Source organism: Myotis yumanensis, unplaced genomic scaffold, assembly GCF_028538775.1.
Source record: "Myotis yumanensis isolate MYYU_CA2020_CCGP unplaced genomic scaffold, mMyoYum1.0.hap1 SCAF_8, whole genome shotgun sequence".
Classification (NCBI taxonomy): domain Eukaryota; kingdom Metazoa; phylum Chordata; class Mammalia; order Chiroptera; family Vespertilionidae; genus Myotis; species Myotis yumanensis.
This window is the reverse complement of record NW_027223759.1, coordinates 29,205,023-29,225,099: the sequence shown is the minus strand read 5'-3', so window position 1 is coordinate 29,225,099 and position 20,077 is coordinate 29,205,023. Positions and strand designations below refer to the sequence as shown.

At 46.3% G+C, this 20,077-nt stretch overlaps 1 pseudogene; it reads right to left on the bottom strand.

The window, feature by feature from the left end:
- Positions 1 to 14,443: 14,443 nt before the first annotated feature.
- Positions 14,444 to 17,130, bottom strand: LOC139015575 (pre-mRNA-splicing factor ATP-dependent RNA helicase DHX16 pseudogene; annotated as a pseudogene).
- Positions 17,131 to 20,077: the final 2,947 nt, after the last annotated feature.

Below are 20,077 nucleotides of genomic sequence, written 5' to 3'. Positions count from 1 at the left end.
TACTGTAATAAGAATGTTGTTTGGAAATGTCATACTCTGTATTTCTAACTCTCTGAGAAATGCTCTTGTATGGGTCTTAGGTCTGCCATGGCAGGAGCTGGCATACCAGCTCAAGGGTAACTAGTGTCAGATCACTGAAAATGCTTCCTTTGTTAACTCAAAAGAAAAAGATCCCAGACAGAATATAGCATTTATATTTCTAGAAAATGGAGGGTTGGCTGTTTTCCAGGAACTTGAAGTAAATTCTTGTGCAAGGAAAAGTTCTTAACTCTAAAGACTTGCCTGCATAAAGGAAACATTCTTTAATACTGGAAGAGGTGGTTTTATTTTTACAACAAGCCTACTCATGACCAAACCTATAACCAATTGCTGATCTGTGTAAAGCATTTTTTTCTCTCTGATCTGAAACAGTGATTTATATGAACTGTTGGAATAATGGAACCTCAAACTACAGATGTGTATGTAAAATTGCATAAATGCACTGACTTCCTTCTCCCTGGATATATTTTTAATAAACAGCGTTATCCTATATGGTCAGTTTTATTAAATCATGCACAACTAGAGGGTTCTGAGCAGTGGTATGCTTGTATGGGTGGCTTTTGGAAAGCTTCCTGTTTTGCTAAGTGCCTATAACCTAATCAGATTATGGAAAAAGTTGTAGAAGACAAATATATTCAGAGAGATGACCCTAACGCTTACTTGTTAGTGGAGAGGTTTATACTCATGTACAAGATAGTCCCGTGAAGTGATGCCTTTGGGGTTGGGATGTGCCTGTCAGTGTGCAGAGATAGTAGCAGAGCCCTAGCATTCATGACCGGCTGCTCCAGAGCAGTCTGTATCACTGGAACAGAGTGGAATTGACTTAGAAAAGCAAGGAGGTAGATTTTTTTTTGAGTGATTATTAAATTTAGGGGTGTTTATTTGGGGGGGGTGGAGTTACTCTTTTTAAGAGAACCAATGAAATATATACATATATGTATACAGATACCCACCATACATGTATATGCATGCATACACACATGATCTAAAATGAATAGTTTGTTGATTTTTAGAGAGAAGAAGGGGTAGAGAGAAACATCAATGTGAGAGCATAACATTGATCGATCAGTTGCCTCCTGCACACCCCCTTTTGGGGATCAAGCCCACAATCCTGGTACGTGCCCTGAGGGAAATCAAACTGGCAACCTGTTGCACAGGAAGATACCCAACCAATCAAGCCACACCAGCTGGGGCCACACATACATTCTTATGTATTTTCTTTGTATAACTGCCTAAGGATAAAAGCATACTTTTCTCTTGGTCTGTAAAGTGACTTTCACAGATGAAAGGGACTGCTGAAGCCAAGCCCATATAAGATAGGCATGTACATAAAGTTTGTCATCCTTGCAATGTTGCCAATTTGTGTGGGAGCTGAAAAGCTCGTTTTTAGTTGATGCAATGATATGAATCGATATTGGCATGTGAATGGGGTATACAGAAGTTTACATGTTAGTGGCAGTTGCTGGCCAGTATTCCAGTAGAAAGCACAGTGTCCCTTGAGACTGTGCATTTGGTAGGAGGATATGTGGCCATTTAATTATAGCTATCATAACTTACATGCTTACTGTGGAACCTACAAGTTCCTTCCTCTTGTCCTCGGCCAGATTAGTAACCTCAAGGTTATCTGGCATATGTTCCCACCCTGAACTAATGCCATCCTACCTATGCAAGGAACTCCCAAGTCAGCAGGCAGGCCCCAGAAACCCCAAATCCATATTAGGTCTCCAAGAATTGGCCTTGGGACTTGGGCAACCTTGATAGACAGCTAAGTGTTATATCTCAAATACTGTTGTGGCTTCATGGCCCAGGCACTTGTGGGTGATGGCACTCTGGCAATTCAGGTTTCAGGGAGAGATTTTAGTGTCCTCTATGTGACTAAGATGCATTCACTAGGGACATTAGATTAAGAATTTGCATTATTGCCCTGCTGGTGTGGTACAGTGATTGAACATTTACCTAAAAACCAGGAGGTCACAGTTCGATTCCCAGTCAGGGCACATGCCCAGGTTGGCTGGATCCCCAGCAGGGGTGTGCAGGAGGCACCCAATCAATGAGTCTCATCATTGACGTCTCTATCCCCCCTCCCTTTCTAAAATCAATAAAAATACATTTTTGAGATTGCTTAAGGAACAGGCCTATTTGCATTGACTGGTTGTTACATGGGTGGATGCCATAACGAAGCAGCTTGTTTGAAATGATTGTCTAAAAGTGATGGGAGGAAAGCCCCATGTGCTCCGTTTGGTGTTCCCTTCTCAGTGAGGGGGTTGAGGCCTCTGTTAGACCTGTTTATCCAGCCAGTTCTGTTCTGTTCCCAAGGTGTGTCCTGATCAGTCACTTCAGTAAAATAGAGTATCCAGCTCTTAGAATCCAGCGTGGTGAGAACTTGTGCAGAGCTGTGTAAAGGCTCCGTCAATACATGTGGAGTTTTCAGCTTTCGACCTGCAGGAGGGTCAGATGCAACTTTCTTCAGTTGCCCCCAATCCGGGTTCATCTGACACCAGCTGCCTCCACCATGGTGCCAAAGTTCAACCCCAACGAAATCAAAGTTGTATACCTGAGGTGCCGTGGTGTGGAAGTGGGTGCCACGTCTTCCCTGAGCCCCAGATTGGCTCCCTGGGCCTGTCTCTGAAAAAGGTTGGTGATGACATCACCAAAGCAACCAATAATTGGAAGGGTCTGAGGATTACAGTGAAACTGACCGTTCAGAACAGACAAACCCAGACTGAGGTAGTGCCTTCTTGCCTCTGCCCTGATCATCAAGAGCCTTCCAAGAGACAGAAGGAAAAAAAAAATTAAGCACTAAACATTAAACATTAAGTGGAAATATCACTTTTGGTAAGATTGTCAGCATTGCCTGACAGATGCGGCACCGATTGTTAGCTAGAGATCTCTTTGGAACCATTAAAGAGATCCTGGGGACTGCCCAGTCTGTGGGCTGCAATGTTGATGGCTGCCACCCTCGTGACATCATAGATGATATCAACAGTGGTGCTGTGGAATGTCCGGCTAGTTAAGAACTACAATGGAAAATGTTTCCATTAAAGATTATTTGACACACACACAGATAAAAAAGGTGGTGGAGCAGGAAGAGCCCTGGCCTATTCCTAGCTAGTCATGACTCTTATTCTCTGCATTTGTCATCCTAGGGGTATGTTTTAATGTTTTTACAGTCTTGGGTGTGATTCTTTTAAATGTCTTCCAGTATTTCTTGACAAAGGCATATGGGCATTTTGGTTGGCACATTGTTCCTGGCTATTGTAGAGCACAGGGCTTTCCTGGCTCCTGGCTCTGATGGCAGTGGCTTCCTTTAGTGGTGGTGACAATGCAGAATGCCCTGTCATACTTTGAAATATCACTGTGTTGTCCCCTGGCTGAATGTTCATGTGTGCAGCTTTGGAAAGTATTCAAATGTTATACTCAGCCAGTCGTAGTTAATAACAAATTACAACTTTGCAGAACTTATGAGCAGGCACAAAATAAGAAGAGAAAGGTAAAAATTACTTAGCCAGACTATTTTTATCCTGCTTTATCTATAAGTCTGAGGTTAGGAGACTTATAGTGATTTGCCATGTCCCCGAGCTAGTAAGTGGCATCAGGCATCCTGAGGTGAAAAGGCAACCGTATGTATCAGGTACTTTCTCTCTGTGTGTGTATGCATGTGCATGTGTGTATATAAAACAATAAGGAGAAAAATAAATTCACAGCCACAGAAGCACAGAGTAACAGGCCCTACTACCTGAATGGTACTGAAGTGTTGCAAATTCATCAGAGCCATTGACCTTAATATTTTTGGTATCTCTTGAGTTTTAAAATGAATACATTATTTTTTTTTCTACCAGTGAAAAGGGAAATAGCCTCACTTAAGGGTTCATTGAAACTTGAAAGCCCTGGCCAGGTGGCTCAGTTGATTGGAGCTTCGTCCTGGGCACTAAAAGGTGGTGGGTTCAATTACCAGTCAGGGCACATACCCTTGCAGGCACTTGTGGGAGGCAACTGATCAATGTGTCCTCTGTTTTCTCTCTAAGAAAGAGAGAGAAAGAAGAGAGAGGGGGGAAAGTTAGAAGAGGAAAATAAATATTTTGAACTTAATAGAAAAAAATAGAGGGCAGAGCCACTTCTCCGGTCCCTTTGTTCAGGTCCTTGCAGAATTGGAATCAAGAGTTCTCCAGCCTTGTCAATTTGTCTCCTAACCATCCACTGCCTGCTTCCACCTGGATCCAGGCAGCAGCCAGGCAGGTGAGAGGAAGCTTCGACCTGTGATCCTCCTCTGTTAAAAGGTCACTGACCTTGTGTTCATGGAGCATGAATAGATGCAGGTAGTACCAGGAGAGAGAATTACACCAGATAAATAGATCACTTCACTGCCTGTAGGAGGTATTTAATATTTCAACAGTGTATTTAATTATTCAGAGGCATTTCTTTTCTCCTTGTGCAGGTGATAAAAATTGCTGTGAAGCACATATAGCTTTTTTAAAAAGTTACTCAATTAAAGGGTTTGGTTACCTTTGTAGTTTCAGGTTGGTGCCATTAACTGGATGACTGGGTCTTACTCCCTTTTTGGGTGACATCAATTTTGAATTTGTGTGTAAGAGTGTTCATATAAAATTTTATTTTATCCTGGTTTATTTGCTCGCTTAGAAAATATTCCTATGATTGCCAGTACAGCAGTTGTCTCAGGAATCAAGTTTAATTGATAAACGAATGCAGAAAGTGTATGGATGGAATAGGCCTCTGTTCTCAAACTCTGTCTGAAGTCTACCATCCAGAGCTAGCCAAGTTCTTAACAATCACCTGGTCCAGCTTCCTCATGTTTCAGATGGAGAAAGAAGTCAAGAAAGGTCAGGGACCTGATTGTGTGTCTGGTAAGTGGCTGAGCCAAGACTCTGAGCCCAGCCTGGGCTTGCTTTCCTCCCTGAATACCTGGAAAGCTCAGATTAGGGGGCATTAGAGTTATCCCTCGCCCCTCCCATTCAACACAAAAATCTCTTTTCCAGGGTCCTCTGTTAGGATCCTGCTCTTCACCCATGGACCCTCCTGTTTCTCAATCCATCCTTTAGAAACGCAAATTACTAAGTTTCTCCCCATTTTCATAGGAACTTTTGCTGGAATAGAATTTATGTTTAATTTCCACATTTGATTTTGAATCTAGTCACCAAAACACTTCCTAGACGTCTTTGCTCTTTTTTTTTTTAATCATTGGAAAATTGGGTGGTTTGTAGAATATGATTCTTCCTAGGGAATTTTTTTCTCTATTCTCCCATTTCTCCCTGAGATTATTATCAGTAATTTCACAGAAATCTTTTTGAAGCTACTATCCAAGGGAATAGCAAATATTGGTTTCTTGTCTAAATGGCTTTTAATTAATGTTGAGGCTAAATTATGCCAAAAGCAAGAGGACATTTCTAGGCAGAAAAGCTCATCTTGGTGTGGAGTTGAAATCTGCCTCCACTCCCCTGGTGACTCACATTCTAGTATAGCCTTTTGTAATCAATCATCCTAAATAGCATCTAATCCTCTTTCCACGTGGTAGCTCTTAAAATATTTGGGATACGATCTCATTTCTACGACTGACTTCCCCATGCTAATATTTTTCTTCTCTAGCTATACTTCCTACATTTTTCTTAAATTCCCAGTGACCTTCCCACCCTATTCCTTTGACAATGCCAGTGTTACTCAGTCTCCCTCAAGTACCTACCATCTTGTCATTTATTTGTGTGCCCTCTTCATATGGTGGTGCTTAGACTGGGGCAAGGAGTTCTGTGCCCTCCGGCTGTCAGACCACAGGGAGATGCTCTCTTGTTGCAGACAGTTTACTTACGTCCATGGAGCCTGAGATTGTATTCACTTTCTTGGCTGTTGTGTCATCATTTTAATTGATATTGAACATGTGATAGATGTTACCTCTCAGTCTGTTTCAGCCTGATGTTTCCATCTGTACATTCCCTTGGGCAGTGAATCATACAAATACTTGTGTACTCTTGGTTCAGAGGTTTTGGGGTCACGCTCCCAGGGACCACGTGTGGAGAATGGGCTGTCCCAGCCTGGGACTCCTCACTTAGTATGCAGGACTGGAGACTGCCAGCCGCATGCCTCTCCCTTCTTGCCATGTGTTCCTGGGATCCTTCTCAACCTTTGCTACGGTCACTGCAGGTCCAGAGCTCTCTCTGTCAAGGGTCTTTTCTCTCCTTGTCGCTGCTGATCCAGCCTCTTGTGGACGGTTTTGCAAAGGATGGGAAAGTGTCTCTTATAATTACCAGAGGTGAAAGTGACTGGGGATTGGGGGGCAGGACACAGGCAGGACAATCTGAGGTTTGACCCTCTTAGAACTGTCAAAACTTGGAGTCTGGACCTTGCCTCTGGGCACAGGAAATGACAGTAGGTGTTTATCTCATATTACTTGTCTGTCCCATCACTTGCCCAAGGCCCTTTGCAACAGTGATACTCTGTAGAAACCAAACACCTCAAACTCTTGGCTCAGAAACATGCTATCAACGCCCTTTCACATCGCCTGTGAAGATGGCTGTCTCCTCTCAGGGGCTCACTTTCCCAGAGATAACACACAGTGACTATTGTTTCCATTCTAAGCTTTACTATTTCCTTCCTTCTGCTTGCTTTGCATTTAGACTGCACTTCTTTTCCCAGTTTCCTAAGGTGGAAGGCTAAGTTATTCAAAGGAGATCTTCATTCTTCATTTAATATCACATTACTGATAACCTCTAGTTGTTGAAACATTCTTATCATGCCTTTAATTTTTGATAGTTTCTTTCAATTCTTTGAACCTGTTTATTAGAGGCCTTTAAAAATCTTTGTTTAGTAAGTCCAAAAGAAATCTTTGTCTAGGTTTCTCTTTGCTACTTCCCCCACTGTGTTTAAAACACACTTTTGTTTCTTTGCCTGTTTTGTAATGTTTCTGGTGGAAATTGGGTATCTTTTATAATAGAATGCAGCAATTCTGGGAATCATATTTCCCCTCCCAGGGTTTATTGCTGTTCATTTAGTGACTTTTTGGGACTAATTTTGTGCAGTCTGTATTTTTTATCATGTGTCCATTGGTCTCTGCTTCACTAGTTTGATGGACAACTAATGATTGGACATTGATTTCTTTAAATGCATGAAGCAGTAAATGCCTGATTCTTTGCTGGGGGACCATAAGTGTGTGTGTGTGTGTGTCCGCGCGCAGGTGGTTTACAACTCTGCCTTAGCCTTCACTGTTGGCTTGTGCAGAGCTTCGAAGTCAGCCAGAGATGAAAGATAGGGACTTTTCAGGTCTTCCCTGGGCATGTACACAGCCCTGCGAATGTACGCTGTCTTCTTGTTTCCCAGGAATATATCAGAGCTTTTCCAAGCCTCCTGTAGATATCTCATTCCCCAGCTTTTTCTTTTCAGTTTTTTGGTCAGCCCCAAGTTGTTTTACTACCTCAGGTAGCTGCAATTTCAAACAATTGACACGTATTGTTTGTTTGTTTACAAATGCTCTAGGAAGAGGGTTGTTTAAATGGAGTGAGCTCTGAGTAAGGTTATATAATAATAAACTGAAGAAGAGAGTTTTGGGGAGTCTGCCCAACAGGTCACATAGTGACAGTGCTCTGGGGATAGGCTTTGGGGGAGCTCCAGGCCCATTTTTCTCCCTCAAGGGGCTGCTAGGCTGACTGACTTTCACAACTCCCATATTTGGGGGGCTGTTGTTTTCAAGGCTCCTATGGAGCTGGGGGAAGTGGGGGCGACTAAGGCAAGCTCCAGCACAGAGCTCAGGGTTCTCACCGAGATTCAGCAGGTTTTCTTGAACGGGTGTCCCTCAGGTGCCACAGGCTGCAGTCAGTGTTCTCACTTGTTTTGTGGAGGAGTGGATTTTCAGAGGTCCTTCCTCCACCATTTCAGAAATGTTTCTACAGAAATTTGGTAATAGACTTGTGTGTGTGTGTGTGTGTGTGTGTGTGTGTGTGTGTGTAAGTAACCCTACCTGACTTCTTTCTAAAAATACACATAACCACCGGAGAGATAGTTGGAATTCATCAAATTACCTCTTTTCTTAACCCTGAATGAGAACTTCATCATAGTGGTGATGGGGGTTAGTGAGAGAGCAGAGGGCCAAGGACGATGGAGGCACTAAAGAGAGAGCTCTTCTATTTCCCTAATTTCCTGAAAAGTCCATCCCTATGGGTCAGGGATGATGGGTGATGTGTGTGTGTGTGTGTGTGTGTGTGTGTGTGCACATGTGTGTTTATTCTTGCTTAGAAAATCACGGAAGAGGCCAGGGGATAGACAGGGCTGCTCCTGGACTGGAGGTTGGAAGGCAGGAAGCGGTCTTCCTGGTCTTGTGTCTCTCTGAGTGGGTCCCTTTTTCTGCTTTAGTGTCAGTGAAAAAAATGTGGAATTGCTACCCAAAGGTACTTCTGGCTAGAAATTTTGTAATTCTCTGAGTGAATTAGAAGCCTGCAAAATATAGCAAATCACACTTAAAGTGAAGTAGTAAGAGCTTGAAGCGTTTAAAATTTATTATTTTCAAAAGTATTTTCCGCCCTAACCGGTTTGGCTCAGTGGATAGAGCATCGGGCTGCGGACTCAAGGGTCCCAGGTTTGATTCCAGTCAAGGGCATGTACCTTGGTTGCGGGCATATACCAAGTAGGGGGTGTGGAGGAGGCAGCTGATCGATGTTTCTAACTCTCTATCCCTCTCCCTTTCTCTCTGTAAAAAATCAATAAAATATATATTTAAAAAAAAAGTATTTTCCCCTTTTATATGACAATGAAACAAAAGAACTACCGAGTCCCACACTGACCGGAGACATCTTTACTCTTTACTGATGGACCAAGTGCTCTGATTTAGCAACTGCCCCCAGTGAGGCCTTTCTTTCTGGGAGCAGAGCAATTGTGTGAGTCATTGGAGGAAGGAAGCAGCCACTTGCCCAACCAAGGACAGATTAACGCAGATGGGGTCGGGTCACTGCCACCAAGATTAATAATGGAGGATGGATGATTGTGTGGGGCACCAATAAAGTGTGTTGATAAATCCTCTCATTTGAGAGTTCTGCTGAGACCAGGAGTTGAGTTGGAAGCACATTTTGTGAACTGAAATCCCACTGGGGATCCAGTGCCCCTAATTTCCAGGAGGCTTAATTTATCAGTTTACCTTTTATCACCAAGGCTAGTTCTACTTGAAGCAAAATAGTGCTATAAGCAAGTTTCCTGCAGGGCTTAACCATTTTTCTTTAACCCCCTAGATCTGCATTGAATGTGTGCTTTTGGCTCTGTGCATGCCTCCAAGATAAGCCTCAACTTCATTCACAGCCAGAGGTAAATGACTGGGAATAGCCTTCAACTCTTCCCAGTGATGTTTTCAAATGAAGAGGGACAGTGGTTGCAAAGGGATCTGCTATAGACTCAAGAATAGCAGATAGCCCTAGCTGGTTTGGCTCAGTGGATAGAGCAGTGGCATGTGGACTGAAGGGTCCCAGATTTGATTCCAGCCAATGGCACATGCCAGGGTTGCAGGCTCGAGGGGGCATGCAGGAGGCAGCTAATTAATGGTTCTCTCTCATCATTGATGTTTCTAACTCTCTATCCCTCGCCCTTCCTCTCTGAAATCAATAAAAATACATTTTTAAAAAACTTAAAAAAAAAAAAAAGAATAGCAGATAAATGGCACCCCATGGGCTGGTCCTGGTCTTATTAGAATTGTCAAACGTGCTATGAGGGGAAGGATTGTGGTTGATTAGTGATGCCTGCTGTGTATTAGCAGGAGTTACCATGGTAACATGACACCTTGCCAGGCCTGGTGCACAGGGCAGACCTCTGCTCCACAGGTCATAGGAATTGGGCTTGATGAGCCCTGCCACGACCTACGGACTGAGGTTCTGAGAGAAGGAAATGAGAAGATGTGAGTTAGATGAGAAGATGTGTGTGGAGTGTTCAGTCAGGTTTGGAATTAGCAAGCAGTTCTGCTTCCATAGGCTCTGAACTCCCAGGGAATTCACAAGCCTGTCTCATTCATCTTTGCATTCCCCACAGTGCCTGGCCCACAACAGGCCCTCCATAATTTGTGAATTAGTGAATGCTGCCTATAGAAACAGGTCAGAGAAATGAATCTAGTGATTGGTTTTGAAGACTCAGCTCAACAAAGTGGGAAGCATTGGGTATAGGTGTGTATGTGGCGGGGGAAGGGTCACTGGTCACTGGGGCTTCCCTGCAAACTTCTGAATATGGATTACCTCCTATTTTTTTAAACTTAAAAGTTATTATTGGAGTAAAAGAAACACATAGTGAAGTTTAGAAATCATAAGGGGGAGTAGCTCCATGAATTCTCATACACCTATGTAACCATGACCCATGTAAAAATTAAATTAAAAAAAAAAAAGCCCAACATGGTCAGCGTGGCTCAGTGGTTGAACATCGACCTTTGAACCAGGACGTCATGGGTTTGATTCACAGTCAGGACATATGCCCAGGGCATATGTGGCCTTAATCCCCAGTGTGGGACATGCAGGAGGCAGCCGATCGATGATTCATTCTCATCATTGATGTTTCTCTCCGTCTCCATTCCTCTCACTGAAATCAGTAAAAATATTTTTTTTAAATGGAGCATCACCAAGCATCCCAGAGTGCTGGTATTGCCCCCCCCCCCCCCTCCTCTCTTTCCCCAGAGATACCCCTTGTCCTGCCTTGTAACATTAGCCATTAATTTTTTTTTTCAGTATTTGGTGACATTCAACCATGTTGTTGCACAGAGTTATAATTTGTTCGTTTTTATTGCGGTATCATACTTCAGTGTATGCCATCACCATAATTGGTTCATCTGTCCACCTCTTGACAAACATCTGGGCTGTTTTCAGTTTGGGGCTGTTACCAATAGATCTGCTAAGAATATCTTAGTTCATCTCTGTTGGTGCTTTTGACCCACATTTTTCTTGGATGAGAGTAAAACCTTGGAGTGAAATTGCCAACTTCTAGGGTATGTTATGTTTGACATTGGGAGATAGCACCAAAGAGTTGTCCAAAGTGGTTTACCAATTTACACTCCACCAGCAGTGTTTGCAAGTCCCCACTGCTCTGAGTCCTTGCTACCTTTTCATTGTCAGTCTTTTCAATTTTAGCCATTTCAGTAGATGTGTAATATCATTTTGGTTTTAATCTTAATTTCCCTGATGACTAATGCAGATGAGCATCTTTTCATGTATTCATTGGTCCTTTGAATACCTTCTTTATTAAATCTTCCTCTAGTTTTGCAAGACTGTGCCTTACCATTGGAATTTTCATTTTTAATGGATAAATGTTATTGATTGACTTACTAAAAGTTATCAAATCCTGGTTTCCATCAATTCAGGACTCCTGTGGTGAACTTGTTGCTAATCTCTTTGTGAGAAAGCTCAACATTTAGAAGTGAATTTTCTCTGTACTCAGCCCTCAAGGAGAACTCATTCTTTTGGAATGGCCATCACACACATTATACTGTGTTCTTAGAAATTACATTTAGCCCTAGCCGGTTTGGCTCAGTGGATAGAGTGTCGGCCTGTAGACTGAAGGATCCCTGGTTGAATTCTGGTCAAGGGCACATGCCTGGGTTGTGGGCCCGAGGCAGCCAATCCATGATTCTCTCTCATCATTAATGTTTATATCTCTCTCTCCTTCTCTCTTCCTCTCTGAAATCAATAAAGATATATGAAAAAAAGTACATTTAAATAAAAAAGGGAAATTTCCTGCCCAGCAAAGGCCCCAGTCTGGGTCAGAGCCACCTTGCCTTATCCATGCATGGCTCTGCTAGAGAGAATGCAAACGCTGTGCCTTAGTAGAATGTTCAGAAGTGTGATAGACCCACCTGTTTGTCTGGCTGTTTGTCTTGTTTCCACTGGTGTCCCTGGTTCCCTTCCATTCCCTGCACCTGGACTCTGCCCCTTGCCCAGCTCCTTTGTGCTGACTCTTTAGTCGGATTGTTTGTCCCCGGATGCTGCTTGTTGGCTCACCTGTAGCTCTAGGCTCTGCAGCTGGTGGGCCACTCACGTCCCCTCTGACCACACTGCTACTACCCCAAGCCCCGCTCTGACCACACAGTTCTGAAGCATTTGGCTTCATCGATGGTCCTTTGGGACTTATTCCCAGAATGTAAGTATGAGTCAGCATCAAAAAATCTATTCTTCCTGAAATGGAAAAATAATCCTGTGATCCCTGGATTCTGTGGTGAGCATCCCTAAATCTTTGATTTCTAAAATTCACCATAGTTGATAACCAAGACAATGATCTAAAATGATCTAATGCTTTATAATGCAGTGTCGTCAAAGACATGAAATTCACAATTTAAGCAGTTTGCAGTAGAAGGGGTGGGGGTGGGGGGATAGGCTCACCTGGGCTAATTGTTACAATCAGGAAAATGACTCAGCACAGTTCCCCTGAGGAGCTGTCGGGAGTATATGAATGTTATCTGGCTTGTGTCTATTAATTCTCATCTCAGCAGCCAATGGAATATTGGCTACTGAGTAGTTTTTAATCAGTCTGTGCCATCTGCATCTAAATAAATTGGCTTAATGGTGAAATAAACGATTGCAGTTGGTATGGCTCAGGGACACAAATGTCCTTTAATTGTCGTAGCCTGTTCTTTGAAGGATGCTCCGACTGCAGATTGCCCTCTGACGCAGAGAAGGTCACACGGTACTGTGATGACATTTGCTGGTGACGCCGACCCAATGCCTCAGTTAATCACAAGACAGAGTGACACAGCAGCCCAGTATCTACAGGGGAAAACTTCTGCCTGTTACTAAGTCTTTCGCTTTTCCTAGTGATTTAATTAGATTTCATAAAACAAAGCTGCTTTCTTCTGTGGCTGGTCAGCAAAAATGGAACATGCACAAACTGTTTTCTGAGTTGCTGATTTTATTTGGAGAGCAGTTAAGCCTATTTTCTGGATTTCTTCAGTGGCACTATTTTGGGAAATGTCTGATAGGAATGTGCGACATGTACCAAATAAAATAAAAGGCTTTTGTGGGTTGAAAATAACAATTTGGGTGTCAAGTTTATTTATACTGATAAAATAATTGGAAGTAGCTAACAAACTGCTTTATATACAGAGTTTAAAATATAAGTTACTCTCCAGCAGCACTCCCATCTCTATTGAATCACTCTGGTCCCTTATTTTGCTCAGCACTATTCACCTGTCACTCACCCCTGCCTGTAAACCGACCCCTCTCCCCTGACTGAAGTGACCACTTCTCTCCCTCCACCACACCCACGCCCTTCCCCCTATCCCACATCGCCCTCCCTTCCTTTCCTCAGCATGGCAGGGGATGGCAACTCCATTTATCCATTTGTTCAGGACCCAAATCTAAGGGGTCCTCTTTGACTCCTCTCTCTCCATCATACCCAGTGTATCTGTTGTTGCTTCTACCCCCCCTCCCCCAGATACATCCCAAATTTGACCTCTTCTCTCCATGTCAAACCCTACCACCCTGAATCAAACTACCTGCCATCACTTTCCTCCTCTACCCTCTGAAGCCCATGCATCCACAGTGAGTCACAGTGATCATCTCATCATGTGATTCAACTGAATCACCCCCTTGCTTCCCCACTGGGAAAAAAATATCTAAGCTCCCTTTCATGGCCCACCACCCTGCTTCTTTCTAGTTCCTTCTTCTCAGGTTCCTGCAGCTGGTTAGTTTTATCTCAGTTGCATGAACCAGCTCCTACAAATCAATAAGAAAGAAACTATTAACAATAGTAACCCAGACAGTGGCTCCTCTGAGACTGAGTTTATTGCTCACAGAGCCTAGAAGGTCTCAGAAGGGAAAGGCAAAGCTGGAGTCTGCTGGGAATCCATTTAGTTGAAGGTAGACCTTCGAATGCAGGGGTTTGATGAGTTTTGGGTAAGAATCAGGGTCTGCTAGGATTCGGATTGGTGGGAGCAGAAAGGTGAGTATTTTGAGGCAAAGAGTTATAGGGCGTAAACTCTTGGTGATTTTTATTAAAGAGTTGATGGGTCTTTTGAGAAGTTTCTGTAATGAATAATGAATAATAATGAATTTTCGCCTGGGTAAAAGCGGCCTGTGATGCGAGGGAAGACAGAGGAATAGTGAGTCATGTTAACGTGGAATCTAGGCTGTACACAGTAGGCTGTGTATGTGTGCATCGGTGGGGGGTAGTTTCCATCTCTTCTCCAAGCCATGTAGGAAAGTGGATGGTTTTGGTTCTTGGAACAGTGAGTACACACAGAGAAAATACAGCACTGGCCAGTGTTGCTAAGTGGTTCGAGCACCGGCCTGCGCATTGGAGGGTCACCAGTTCGATTTATTTTTTATTTTTTTATTTTTTTTTTAGCTTACAAAAGTTCCCACAAGCTTTATTCCAAAACTACTTTATTAATGGATATAAATAACGTGGAGAAGATGGAGCTGATGTCGTGTTCTGTTTACATTTCTTCTCTTTACCCTAGCTCTTCACGTGTCTTGCCTGTTTTTTGGGGCATTTTCTTGGCATGGGGATCTTCTAGCTCCTTGGCTTTATAATAGTGAGGTGCCACCTCCAGAAGCCAACTGCTCTCAGTCTCCAATACCTGTCGCATGAACTTCTTGGTGGTCAAAACAAGTTCATGGTAGAGCAGCCAGCGAGGCTGTTCCTCAAAGAGGGAGGAGTTGGGGTGAATGAACACTGTCTGCTGCTGTTTCACTGTGCGGTAGCCGCCGCGAGCCAACCGTGCTGTGTGGTAAAAGTAACCGGCAGTGACGGCCTTGCGGACACGGATATAGTCCCCCTGGCAGGAACTGAGGCCAACTTCTACCCGCTCCAAGAGCCCCTCCAGCTGCTCTCGCACATCCCGGGCTCGGCGCATCGATCTGAACTGGACAAAGTTCTCATAGCACCACTGGGAAGAGTAACCACTCTCAGCCCACTGAGTGTGATAGGCCCAGGCGGTGTACAGGAGGAAGCACTTCCCGGCAGCCACCCGGCCAGCCCGGCCCGCTAGCTGATTGGCTGAGGCCTTGCTGCAGGGTGTGACCGTGAGTGACTCCATGCCCGTGCGAGGGTTGTAGCTCTTCTGCTTACAGAACCCTGGATCCAGCACGTAAATGATGCCCTCGATGGAGAGTGAAGTCTCGGCAATGTTGGTTGCCACAACCACCTTGCGTGCCCCGGGGGGCGTGGGCTGGAAGATGCGGGCCTGCATGTCGTAGGGCAGGTTGGCGTAGATGGGCAGCACCAGCAGCTCCCGGATCTTGGAGCCCAGGCGACGGAGCGGTCCTGGAGCATCTCGCAGGCAGCCTCGATCTCCTCCTGTCCCGTCAGGAACACCAGGATGTCCCCGGGGGGCTGTGTCACGTGGATCTGCAGCACAGACACGACACAGGCTTCCAGGTAGTCGGCCTCCGGAGCCTTGGTATAGAAGATGTCAACTGGAAACCGGCGTCCAGGGATCCGGAAGACGGGGGCGTCATCAAAGAAGGTGGAAAAGCGGACAGTGTTCAGTGTGGCCGAAGCCACCAGGACCTTGAGCTCAGGTCGGAAGCGAGCCACATCTTTGATCAATCCAAAGAGAATGTCCGTGTGCAAGGTCCGCTCGTGAGCCTCATCCACCATCACCACACTGTAGCTCGCCAGGTCGGGCTCCGAGAGGAACTCGCGGAGCAGCATGCCGTCGGTCATATAGCCGAGGACCGTCCGCTCTGACGTGCAGTCCTCAAAGCGGATGCTGTAGCCCACCTCATTCCCCAGCTTCACGCCCATCTCCCGAGCAACTCGGGCGGCCACACTCATGGCGGCCACTCTCCTGGGCTGGGTGCAGGCGATCTTCAGACCCTTCTTTGTATAACCCTCCTCAAAGAGATACTGCGGGATCTGGGTGGTCTTCCCCGAGCCTGTCTCGCCCTCGATGATGACCTGGTGACTCGCAATGGCAGCCAGGAGCTCCTCGCGGAAGGGGAACACGGGGAGGCTGCGGCGCACGGCCTGGATGCACTCCTGCTGCTGGGCCTGGGTGGGAGAGGGCGGAGCTGCGGGCTCCTCATCGCCCTGCAGCTGAGTGGCCCGATCTTCCTCGAGTACCAGCTGGTACTTGGGCTCCTGGGAGGCAGCATCTCGGGCCCCAAATGTCAGGGCAGCGGCCCCCAGCCGGGCCTGCTCCCAGCGCCGCTGCTCCTCCCCGGGGGCGCCGGATTCCTCCTCCACCAGATCCACAGCTCGCGCTGGCTGTCCTCGCGTCTCCTCGGGTATGTGGTAGCGATTGGTGGCCTCCAGCTTCTCCTGCTCACCGGTTGCCCGGTACTCCCGGGCCAGGTCCCTCACTCGCCGCTTGTATTTGAGCTCTCGCCGCTCATGCTGGCTCAGCTCCACGTCCCCAAAAAGGAACTCCTCATTCGCCAGCTTGGCCTCCAGGTCCTCCAGCTTCTCTCGCTCCCGCTTGGCCAGGTACTCGCGGCGGGACTTCTTCCGCAGCTCAGGGACCATGGCCTTCCAGTCTTCCTCAGCCATCTTGAGGCGCTTCTGCGCCTCTTCATAAGCCTTCTTGTCTGACCGCTCCAGGACATTGCGAGTCCGATCCTTGTCCCGCTGCCGAACCCGGTCGGCGAAGTTGTCGCGCTCCTCCCGGTCCTGGAGGTGCTTTCGCTCTGTCCGCTCCCATTCATCCTCCAACTCTGGCTTTTCTGGCTGTTGTCGGCTCCCCCGTGTCTTCTTCCCTCTCGCAGAATCCTCTTCTTCTTCCTCTTCCTCCTCCTCCTGGCGTTTCTTCCTGAGGTGTTTCCGCCTTTTACGCTTCTTCTGGAGATGGCTCCCAGCCCTACCCACACTCTCCTCACTGCTCTCCTCACTGTCTTCCAGCAACTTATACGATCAGTTCTTCTCCAGCAGGGCTCGGACCTCTCGCTCGGCTGCCCGGGCTGGCTTCTCCACCACCGCCTCCCGAGGCACCTTGCTCCAGAGTCGCAGGGCGAAGTCCCCCACAGGCCCACCGAGGTCCAGGGTGTTGGTGTCGCGCAGGCGCTGCACAAACTCCTCGGCCGAGCTGCAGCGCTGCGCGGAGCCGATAAGGAACTGCGCCAGGTGCTTCTCGCTCAGCCCCAGCACCGCGTGCAGCTCGTCCTGCACCCAGCGCTCCAGCGCTGCCGGCGTCGCCATGGCCGACCTGCTCCCCCAGCAGGGCAGGCGCCCGGGGGCAGAGGCCTGGAGTCTGGACGGGCCCACCGGCCACCGGGGCATCCGGCAGGTCAAAGGCCTGGAGCCCGGAGGGGCCCAGCCCGCATGCAGGAACCTCCCAGCCGAGGTTCGGTGTTGGGGTCCAGCCCTAGCAGGTCCAGGGGTTCCCAAAGGTGTGGACAGAGTCAGCGAAGAAGGAATGACAGGGAGACAACGTTCAGTTGATCAGCAGCCTAGCCAGGATCTCTAGTCTAGCCAAGTTCTGGTTAGGATCTCCAGCCAAGTTCTGTCTAGGATCTCGAGCCGAGTTCTGTCTTTTATTGTCTTGTTACATCTGTATTTATACCAGTTGATTTTAATCCTATCAATTTCTATTCCAAAGGTTAGGGCGTTTCTTATCTCCATTCCAGGGATTGTTCGTAGTTGAAGTGATTAACTACCCACCTGGCACTTAGTTAAGGGGTTTTATTCCCTCCCTAACTTCAGGGAAAAATCCCTACCTGGGGAAACAACCTTTCTCAGAGAGGTGACCTTGGTTAAAACACATAGCTCCAAGAAGGTGAGCAAACATATTAAGAACAGTATGCCATATACGCCAGGTCCCTTGAAACATATGCTGTGCAGATGTTTCTTTCCTGCAGCGACTGTGTCAAGTAGCAAGGATGGACCGGCTTCTGGCAAATTCCCCCTTTTTTATTTTTTAAATGATAGCACATGTAAATTAGCGGCCACCTCTGATTGGGTTGTTTAAGACTCGAAAGAAGACTGACAAGCAATGATAGCGAGCATAGCTATAAACATAGTGGATGGAGTGCGCAAGGAGCCTTGTTTCTGTAGAAGGTTGCTGGCCTCTTCAGTCAAGGGATTTCAGCCCTCCTCAAGTTGGGGGTTTGGTTGTCCTTAATAATCTGGCTAGCGGGTGGAGTCATTGGCTATGGGCTTCCCAAAGCGTCAGCAAGTTGAAGGGCTGCACTAAAGGGTCCATCAGGGCCGTGCTTGATGGTGGGGAGGAGTCATCTGTGCCCTCTGGGTCGGCTGATATGGAAGATGGAGGGTAGTAGAGAGAAAAAGAAGAGAAAGCAAAAGAACTACAAGGCATGGAAGTGTTTAGAAAAAAGAGGGAGAAGAAAGGGAAGAAGGCAGCATCCTGACACAGCCCTTTCCTTCAGCTGCCCCTTTCCCTGTGGTCCAAGGTAGAAATGGGAAACAAGTCCTGTTGCAGTGAGAGGGCAGCTGCTGTCAGCCAGTCTCTGTCTTTACCTGGGTCCCGATCTGAGCTGGACGTGGGAAGCAAAGCAGCCATGGGGACAGGAGACCTCCCTCAGAAGGGGTGAGGGTTCAGGACTCTGCAAAGTTGGGTGGGCGGTGAGGGTCTGTGCCCCACCTCTGTTTGCCCCCAAGTTGTCTCCTGATGGCACCTCTGCGACTGTGCCTGTCTTAGGTTGTTCCTTCCCTGAGGAATCTTACCCGTCTCTGGCTAACCAGCCATCCTCTGGGGCCAAGGGTGATGTGAGGTTGTGAATGAGGGAGGGGCAGTGCCCCCCCACAAGAGGTTCAGTTCTGTCTCCTTGGTAGCCTATGCCCCTGTGGCCTCCACGCCCAGCACCTGCCTTGGGCTCCTCTCGCCTGCTGGCGGGGCCCAGGCTCTGGTCACATCTCTTGGGGAACCCAGGTTTCTTCTCGGGGAGGGGAGGGGGGGAAGGAGCTCACGCCATTGGGCAAGAGACAGATCCATGGCACCAGCCACCACGAGGCCTCAACTTCAGCGTGAACAGAAAGCCCAGGCAACAGCTGTGGGCAAATGGACTGTAAGAAGGAGGTCCCTCTTGACACAAGGTCAAGAGGGGCCAATACTGTTGAAATACCAATGGCCTACTTCAAAGATCTATAACGAACTCTCCAAAAATTCATCTGGAATAAAAAAAGACCCCGAATAGCTGCAGCAATCCTGAGGAAGAACAAAGCAGGTGGGATCTCAATGCCAGATATCAAGCTGTATTACAAAGCCACTGTTCTCAAAACTGCCTGGTACTGGCACAAGAACAGACATATAGATCAATGGAATAGAATAGAGAGTCCAGAAATTAGCCCGAACCAATATGCTCAATTAATATTTGACAAAGGAGGCAAGAACATACAATGGAGCCAAGATAGTCTCTTCAATAAATGGTGTTGGGAAAATTGGACAGATATATGCAAGAAAATGAAACTAGATCACCAACTTATACCATACACAAGAATAAACTCAAAATGGACAAAGGACTTAAATGTACGACAGGAAACCATAAAAATTCTAGAAGAATCCAAAGGCAACAAAATCTCAGACATATGCCGAAGCAATTTCTTTACTGATACAGCTCCTAGGGTAGTTGAAACTAAAGAGAAAATGAACAAATGGGACTACATCAAAATAAAAAGCTTCTGCACAGCAAAAGAAACCATCAACAAAACAACAAGAAAACCCACTGCGTGGGAAAACATATTTGCCAACGTCATATCTGATAAGGGCCTAATCTCCAAAATTTATAGGGAACTCATACAACTTAACAAAAAGAAGATAAACAATCCAATCGAAAAATGGGCAAAGGATCTAAATAGACACCTTTCAAAAGAGGACATTCAGAAAGCCAAGAGACATATGAAAACATGCTCAAAGTCACTAATCATCCGAGAGATGCAAATCAAAACAACAATGAGGTACCATCTCACACCTGTCAGAATGGCTATCATCAACAAATCAACAAATGACAAGTGCTGGAGAGGATGTGGAGAAAAAGGAACACTCGTGCACTGCTGGTGGGAATGCAGACTGGTGCAGCCACTGTAGAGAACAGTATGGAGTTTTCTCAAAAGACTAAAAATGGAACTCCCATTTGACCCCATGATCCCACTTCTAGGAATATATCCCAAGAAACCAGAAACACCAATC